Below are 9248 nucleotides of genomic sequence, written 5' to 3'. Positions count from 1 at the left end.
TCGGGGGTTCATCTTCTAGCACTATATCAGATAATATTCTGTTGTGATCCATAGGGGGTTCTTTTTTTTAACATTTTATTGTGGTTTGGGTGAACGTTTACGGAGCAAATTAGCTTCTCATTCAACAGTTGATCCACAGGGTTGTCACTGACTAATTTTTGGAAGTAGATCTCCAGGCCTCTCTTCCTAGTCTGTCTTAGTCTAGAAGCTCTGCTGAAACCTGTCCACCATAGGTGACCCTGCTGGTATTTGAAATACCAGTGGCATAGCTTCCAGCATCACAGCAACACGCACGCCACCACAGTACAGCCTATCTCCTGGTGATACGGGTTATTAAGGAAACGGGGAGAGAAAGATGGGCAGGCCCTCTGTGGATAAAGATGTGTCCCGGGGAGCAGCTTTCAGTCTAGAACGGCCACTGTCACAGGAAGAATGCTCTAAGCAGATGGATCAGCACAAGGACAGGATTTTGCCTGTCCCACTCCTGGAAACAGCACCCCGGGTACTCTCTCTTCTTTGGGGAACCAGCCCTCCCTTTCTCTCAGTCTATGCAGTTTGGGTGGGGCTGAAGCACTAGCTGGGCCACTTACTGGGCCTCAGTTTCTCTGCTTTTAAATGAAGGGGTTCCACAGGTGATGTGCGAAGGTGCTTGCCAACCTGACACTTTGGGGTTTGTGAGGTAACTGACGTTTCAAAGGATGAACCAAATAATCCTTTATCCAGCTTCCTCCGCACTGGTCGGGTGTTTGCCCTGTCCCGAGGGGCCCCACAGCACCCTGTCTGAGCCACCCTTACAGCACAAGACCCTTTCTACATTCTCTGCCCTATTAGATGGTGGGGAAGTGTCTGTTTCCTCCTATCTTACCCTTGGCACCTGGATCCCATCTAGGGATTGACTGAGTGGGTGCCACGGCTTGAATCCATTTGTGAATCTTTAATTCCACCCTGGCCTGAGCTCCAGCAGCTCCTCTCCCCTTGCCGACTGTACGTCTTCCTCGCTGCTCTCCCTGCTTCCAGACTTATCTCCTCCAATCCACTCTCCACACAGCAGCCACAGAAACCCTTCAAAATGACAAATCAGACCGTATCACTTCCCAGCTCAAAGCTCTCACGGATTTTCCACTCATTCTTAGCATAAAATCCAAACTCCTCCCACCAGCCTGCCTGGCCTGGCTTGATCTGGCCTCAACCCACCTCCCACCTCATTTCTTGTACTCTCCCCTCCCACTGTCCAGCCCCTCTGATCCTCCGACACACCGAGATCTTTCCTGCATCTTTTCTCCTAGCCCAGTGCTCCTTCCCTGGCCCCACTTTGCCTCTGGCTCTGCAGCATCTTATCGACTGCACAGTGAGATGACCCCAGGGGAAAGAGTCTAGGGTCCCAGTGGACCCCAAGCTGAACATGATAAGGCAATAAACAGGACTCTGAAATTTGATGACTGGGCAATTCTCTCCTAGAGGGTAGGTGAGAAGCCAAATGCACCATTTTGAAAAATGGATGTTAAAATAAAAAAACAAAACACCATGGTCTCGGGGAACATCTAGCTCAATTGGCATAACACAGTTTATAAAAGACAATGTTCTACATTCTACCTTGGTGAGTAGCATCTGGGGTCTTAAAAGCCTGTGAGCAGCCATCTAAGATACTCCACTGGTCTCATCCCTTCGGGAGCAAGGGAGAATGAAGAGAACAGGACACAAGGAAAAGATCAGTCTGAAGGACTAATGGACCACAGCTACCAAGGCCTCCACCAGACTGAGTCCAGTACAGCTAGATGGTGCCCGGCTACCACCATTGACTGCTCTGACCGGGATCACAACAGAAGGTCCTGGACAGTGCTGGAGAAGGATGTAGAACAAAATTCTAACTCACAAAAAAAGACCAGATTTACTGGTCTAAAGGAGACTGGAGAAACCCCGAGAGTATGGCCCCCAGACACCCTTTTAGCTCAGTGGTGAAGTCATTTCCGAGGTTCACTATCCAGCCGGGGAGTGGACAGCCCCATAAAACCAAATGAGACTAATGAGGCACAGCAGTCCAGGGACAAGGGCCAGAAGACAGAAGGGGACAGGAAAGCTGGTGACAGGGAGCCCAAGGTTGAGTAAGGATAGTGTTGATGTGTTGTGAGGTTGTTAACCATTGTCATAGGGCAACATGTGTACTAACTGTTAAATGAGGAATTATTTTGTTCTGTAAGCCTTCATCTAAAGTGAGAATAGCAGCACAATTGAAAGAGCGTAGTCGATGTCACTGAACTGTGCATGTAGAAATTTTTGAAATGGTGTATCTTTGGCTATGTGTATTTTCACCAAAAAAAAAAAGGTCGAGAAGGGAGAGGGTTGACATGTTGTGGGGTTGTTAACCAATGTCATAAAACAGTATGTGTACTACTGTTTCATGAGAAACTATTTGTTCTGTAAGCCTTCACCTGAAGTACAATAAAAAAAATAAAAAATAAAAAAAAACAGATTTCAGCCTTCGTTTTGGAATGAGTCTTTTGCTCCTGAACGCAAATAGAAGAGCGAGCCTAGAAATGGGAGGCAAGAGATCTGAGTTCAAGTCTTGGCTCTTCCACTCATGTGCTCTGTGGCCTTGAGACTCTTTCTCCATCAACAAAATAACAGGGCTGGACCACAGTGGTGGTTCTCAAACGGCGTTGGATTTCTGTACCAAATTTCATTTGAAGAAAAGACTCTGTGGCTTAAAAAAAAAGTCTGAAATTTTGACTGGATTAGCACTGCGGTCCTTTCCAACCCAACTATTCCAAGATCCCCCATCAGAATGACAAACTCGGTTTCAGTGCATTTGGTCCTGTTTGGAAGTTTTGCAAAGCATCCTCTGGGCTGTTTCCTGAAAACCGGCCTGTTTGCCCACAGGAGGCACCCATACTCCGGGACGTGACTGCTGCCGAACATGACGTTCCCGCTGGGGAACTGGGTGGCCCTGAGAAGGCAAGCGGGGGCGGGGGGGCTGTCTCTGATTGCTGGGATGTCTCGAGAGCCCAGAGATGTGGTGTCCTGAGGTTGAGGAAGGTACTCTGAAAGGCGCTGGCCGGGTGGACAGGCAGGATGGTAGAGTGCGCAGAGCACAAGCTCTGAAGTCAGATCCCAGCTCCTCTCTTTCAAGCCATGTGACTTTAGGCTGGTTGCCTGGTCATCTAACCTCTCGTCCTCAGTCTCCTCATCTGTAAAATGGGGATGGTAATAGCGCTTGCCTCGCAGGGCTCTGTAAGGGCTAAGGAGGATAGGTTTGAAAATGGCTGAGTCCAGTGCCTGGTGTGAGCACTCTCTGTATCAGGTGTCAGGAGCCTCGGTGTTAATGTTGAAGCTGCTTGGAGCCTCAAAGAGAATCCAGAGTGGACCGTCACTGATGCCACCTCCCAGCCTGGGCAGCTCTATTCAGGCACCCCTTCCAATAAGCCCCCAAGCCCCACAGTTATCTATGGACAATGTATCAGTAAGCCATTTTACATAACAAACAGCCCCCCAAATTCAGGGTCTTAAAACAATGTTTATTATTAGAGTTCACGAGTCACGTGGTTGAGAGTTGGCTGATTTCAACCGAGCTCGCCCACGTGTCTGGGTGTCAGCTGGCTGTCTACCCATCTTAGCTGCCCTTGGCTGTGTTCCAGGTGCCTCTCATCCTCCGACAGGGTAGTTCAGGCATGTTCCTTTCCTGACAGCAGCAGAAGTTAAGAGTGTAAGTGGCAACAGGCAAGGTCTCTTGAGGCCTAGGCTCGGGACTGGCACACTGTCCTTTCTGCCGTCATATCATACTCGCTAAAAAGAATGTCAAGGGCAGCTCAGACTCAAAACCCATTGCCACTAGGTTGATACTGACTCATGGTGACCCTATGTGTTACAGAGGAGAACTGAGTTCCATAGGGTTTCCTTGACTGTTATCTTTACAAAGCAGATGGCCAGGCCTTTCTTCCGCAGCACTGTTGGGTGAGTTTGAACCGCCAACCATTCAGTTAGTGGATGAGAACAAACTGTTTGTACCAATCAGGGAGCTTTCTCAGAATCAAGGGGTGGAGAAATTGACTAGGGTTCTTTAGTAAAAGGGACTGCCACATCACATGGCAAACGGGAAGGATGAATAACTGGGGTCATTCTCAAAATTTCCCACAGATGATCATTTTAAGGAGGCGCTGGTAGGAAACTCCCTGCTGGGAGCCGCTCCTGAGCATTCACCTTTCACCATCTGTTCCTGCAGGTTAGGGAAGTGCGGGCGTGCAGTCAGACACCACACTAGCTGGGTGGGTGTGAAATGACGCGGTCTGGATTGTGAACTAGTCTAAGGCCTCCTGTTCACCCCATCACACATGCCCATGCAGCCCCTCCCACTGGGTCAGCACCAGGAGAAGCACAGGCCAGGGCAGAGTCTCAGGTTCAAATTCTAGCTCTGAGTGCGGCCATGTTTGGTACATAATGAGGCTTGAATTTGTATTTGCTGCATCCATTCATTCTATTAAAATACTTTTATTGTGAAATATAACACACAAAGAGAAGTACATTAAGTAGCAATGTACAGCTTAACAAATTATTACAAAGCAAATATCCTTGTAGCCCAGACTCCTTACTGTGGCCCTCCCATTCGAAGCCTTCCGACTCCTCCAGAAGTAACCACAATCTGAACTTTTTACAGTAACCCTTTCTGCCCCTTTTTTTTTTTTTTTTTCAGAGTTTTACCATCTATGTGTTGATGCTGTTAGCTGCCATGGAGTCAGCCCCCAACTCAGGATGACCCCACGCACAAGAGGATCGAAAGGAGATCGACCGGACTTCTTTCCTTGTCTGTCTTGGTCTGGAAGCACCGCTGAAACCTTTCACCATCATAGTGACACACAAGCCTCCGTTCCCAGATGGGTGGTGGCTACACATGAGGTGCCTTGGCCGGGAATCGAACCCTGGTCTCCCACACGGAAGATGGGAATTCTACCACTGAATTACCACTGGTAAGCACCATCTAAGTAAGCATACTTAGAGACTGTTGCCTAGTCTCATCTCTTCTTGAGCTTCATTAATTAGAATCATACAGGATGTCTACTTGTGTGTCTAGCTTCTTTCACTCAACGTTCTTTCTGCTTGTGAGATTCATCCACTGCATTGTGTTCATCTGTAGTCTGTTGTCATGTCTGTGTAACAGTCCAAGGTATAAATATACCCCCATTTACCCATCTATTTTACTGTTGAAGGACATTTCGGCTGTTTCCAGTGGGAGGATATTAATAGGACCCATCCTGCTGTGAAATCCTAGCGCGTGTCTTTTGGTGAACATGCTTGCGTATCTATCTGTAGGGTATATTCCTAGGAGGAGTCCCTGAGCAGCACAAGTGGTTAACGTGCTCAGCTGCCAACAAGAAGGCTGGTGGTTTGAGTCCACCCAGAGGTGCTGTGGAAGAAAGACCTGGCAATCTACTTCTGAAAAATCAGCCATTGGAAACTTTATGGAGCACAGCTCTACTGTGACACACGTGGGGCCGCCATGAGTCAGAACTGACTGGATGGCAACTGGTTTTTGAATATCCTTAGGAGTGGAATTGTTGAGAATTGCATAGCTTTAGGAGATGGTGTCAAATGGTTTTCCTAAGTGGTTATACCAATTTACAGTCTCATCAACAGGGTATGTTGTTGTGTGCCATCGAGTCATTTCCCCCTCATAGTGACCCTATATGACGGAGTAGAACTGGCCTATAGGGTTTCCTAGGCTGTAATCTTTAGAGGAGTAGATCACCAGGTCTTTTCTCCCATGGAACCGACCTTTCAATTAGCAGCCGAGCACTTACCCATTGGGCCACCAGGGCTCCTTTAGCAGGGTGATGGGATTTCTCTGTTCTTTTTTCCTCCCACCGCCTCTCCCCCTTTTCCTCCTTCCATTTTACTTATTCATTCAACTCACATTTACTGACGCAGTTGATGGGCTGGGCTCTAGGTGTCTAATGTAGAATTCAAAAGAAGTCAAGGTGCATGTCCCTTGGGAATCCTCTCCTGCCTCCCCTCGTGGGCAGATGGTGGGAAGCCCACAGCACCATCTGAGTTCTTAAAAGTTTGGAGGTTCTGAAAAAGAAATCAAGAAAACAATACCATTTACAATAGCCCCCAGATCAATAAAATATCTAGGAATTAACTTAACCAGGGACATAAAAGACTTATACAATGAAAATTATAAGATACTACTACAAGCGACTAACAGAGACCTACATAAATGGAAGGACATTCCGTGGTCAGGGATTGGAAGGTTTAATATAGTGAAAATGTCAATTCTACCTAAAGTGACCTACAGATACAGCGCAATCTCGATACAAATCCCAACAACATTCTTTACTAAAATGGAAAAACTAAGACCAGCTTCACATGGAAAGGAAAAAAACCTGGAACAGCCAAAGGAATATTGAAGAAAAAGGACAAAGCAGGAGGTGTCATATTCCCTGATACCAGAACATACTATACAGTCACTGTAATCAAAACAGCCTGGTATTGGTTCAACGATAGACACATAGACCAGTGGGACAGAATTGAGAACTCAGAATTCAACGCAGCCATCCGTGGTCAGCTGATTTCCCAAAGGGGTAAAAGTCCATTCAGTGGGGCGGAAACAGTCTTTTTAATAAATGGTGCTGGCAAAACTGGATATCCACCTGCAGAAAAATGAAACAGGACCTGTACCTCACACCAAACACAAAAACTAACTCAAAATAGATCAAAAATCTAAAAGTTAAACCTAAAATCATAAAATTCCTGGGAGACAACTATGGGACCTAATCTTTTGTAAACAAACATCACAACAGAGGCACAAATAGCAGACAAAATAGATAAATGAGATCTCACAGAAATTAAAAAGCGTGCTCATCAAAAGACTTCATTAAAAGAGTACACAGACAACCTACAGACTGGGAAGAAATCTTCAGAAACGATGTATCCGATAAGGCTCCAGTCTCTAAAATCTATAGAAAACTCAACAATGAAAAGACCAACAACCCAGTCGCAAAATGAAGTAAGGACATGAACAGAACCTTCACCAGAGAGAACATCGAAGCAGCCAACAAACATATAAAAAGATGTTTACGCTCATTACGCTCATTAGCCAAATCAAAACTACAATGAGACGCCCTCTTACCCAGGCTAAAATGGCACTGATTAAAAAAAAAAAAACATATGTTGGCCGTGATGTGGGGAGATTAGAACCTTTATCCATTGCTGGTGGAACTTTAAAATGGTGATTCTATTCTAGTTTTTTGAGAAAGCGCCATACGGTTTTCCATAGCTGTTGTAAAAAACAAACAAACAAAAGCCAGATAAACTGGAACAGTAGAGAACAGAGGACTCCCTGAGATTATCACTGAGACACTCTTTAAACCCAGAACCAAGCCCATCCCCTGAGATCACCTTCTAGCAAAATAGCACAGTGGCACACAAAATAAAGGCTATTACCTGTGAGATCGGTGCCCTACTTAAAAACCATCAGTATGAGACCAAAAGGTCAACAATTACCCAAAAGTAAAGATGAGAAGATAAGAGGGCAGGGAAACCAGAGTACTGGCAAGGGAACAAACAGAACACAATTAAAGAGAATGTTGACACGTTGTGATAAATGTAACTGTCACTGAACAATGGGTGAGGAAATTGTCAAATAGGAACCTAACTTGCTGTGTAAACTTTCACCAAAAACGCAATAAAATATTATTAAAAACAAAAAGGTTGGCGGTGGATCTGCAGAGGAGCCTGGCGCCCACAGTCTCCCTCACGGAAAGTGAAGTGGCTGGCCCTCTGAGGGTGCCCACGCTCCGTATTAGGGCTAGGGCCTCTCCCCCACATGGAGGGAGGCCATATCAAGTCCCCCCACTCTCCAGCAACCAGCCAGTTAAACGCCTGACCAGTATGGGGGCGGGAGCGGCTCCCGGCCGTCTGGTCCTGGAGTCTCAGGGCGCCGTTTATTTTTATGTTCCCTTTTTTAAGAGTTGCGAGTTTCACTAGCCTTTTTCTGATCAGCCAAGAGGGTCAGCGGCTGGCAGTGGGCGTGGCGGCGAGGCCTCTGGGCTGCAGGCAGTGGATGCGAGAGCAGGAAGCCAGAGAGCAGGGTCCTGAACCCCAAGTTCGGGTCGCCCGGGGACCCCCAACCATCAGGAGAGGGGACGGTTAAAGAGGTAGCTAAGCATCAACGCTTTTCTAGCGAAGCTCTTTTTTCCCACCAGAATGATTTCTAACCTTTTCGAACGGTTTTTGAAAGTCTTTTTTCCCCGCTTCTTCGAGAAATGCTTAATTTCCCTTTTCTCCTGCAAAGTCAGTGACGCTTTCAGAGCCGCCAATGCGGCGGCGCCATCTGGTGGCCGCTTTTTAAATTGCGGGGTTGGATCTGCTCTAGGTCCTTCCTCCCTCCAGATGACCCTGTGAAAAGAGAAAAAAGAAACGTTTCTAAAACATTCAGTACAATAAAAATGGCCAGTAAGCCTATTAAAAAAATGTTTATTCTAAATAATAATAAACAAGTGCACATTAAGCCATGGGTAACACTTTTTGCCTATCCCATTGGAAAATGGGTTTAAAATGGTAATAGAAAGTGTTGTGGAAGGTTTAAGGAAGTGAGCTTCTCTCATATTAGCTGGTGGCAGAAACGGTTAAGCGTTCATCTGCCAACCGAGAGGTTAGCAGTTTGAACCCACCCAGCCATTCTGTGGGAGAAGGACTGGGCTATCTCCCTCTGTAAGTATTACCACCAAGAAACCTTTAGGGGACAGTTCTACTGTCACATGTACTCTCTGTGAGTCGTAATCGACTTGATGGCCCTCAACAACAACGTATTAGCCAGAGAGAGAGAAATTATCTAACATGTTAATTAAAGTGTTCCTACCTTTTGATTCAGGAGCCCTTGTGGTGCAGTGGTTAAGAGCTCGGCTGCTAACCAAAAGGTCGACAGTTGGAATAAAATACTTCGAGAGACAGAGTAGCAGGGATGCGGGGTCTGGGGACTATGCTTTCAGGGGACATCTATGTCAATTGGCGTAACAAACCTTATTAAGAAAACGTTCTGCATCCTACTTTGGTGAGTGGCGTCTGGGGTCTTAAAAGCTTCCAAGTAGCCATCTAAGATGCATCAGTTGGTCCCAACCACTTGGAGTAAAGGAGAACGAAGAACACCAAAGACACAAGGACAGTATTGGCTCAAGAGACAGAAAGGGCCACATAAACCAGAGACTTCATCAGCCTGAGACCAGAAGAACTAGATGGTGCCTTGCTACCACCAATGA

General features: G+C 46.4%; 1 protein-coding gene across 1 annotated transcript in view; it reads right to left on the bottom strand.

Moving 5' to 3' along the window:
* Nucleotides 1-5874: 5874 nt before the first annotated feature.
* SNX20 (sorting nexin 20) overlaps nucleotides 5875-9248 on the bottom strand; it is a 17510-nt gene continuing 14136 nt past the window's right edge. The window contains exons 5-6 of the transcript XR_002823206.1: nucleotides 8209-8388; nucleotides 5875-6060 (exon numbers count right to left, since the gene is read on the bottom strand). The gene's annotated coding sequence lies outside the window, so the exon portion shown is untranslated. The remainder of the gene's footprint in view (nucleotides 6061-8208; nucleotides 8389-9248) is intronic.

This window comes from Trichechus manatus, unplaced genomic scaffold (assembly GCF_000243295.1).
Source record: "Trichechus manatus latirostris isolate Lorelei unplaced genomic scaffold, TriManLat1.0 scaffold00014, whole genome shotgun sequence".
In the NCBI taxonomy this organism is placed as follows: domain Eukaryota; kingdom Metazoa; phylum Chordata; class Mammalia; order Sirenia; family Trichechidae; genus Trichechus; species Trichechus manatus.
Note: the sequence above shows the minus strand (reverse complement) of the source record. Positions and strands in the feature narration are given on the sequence as shown.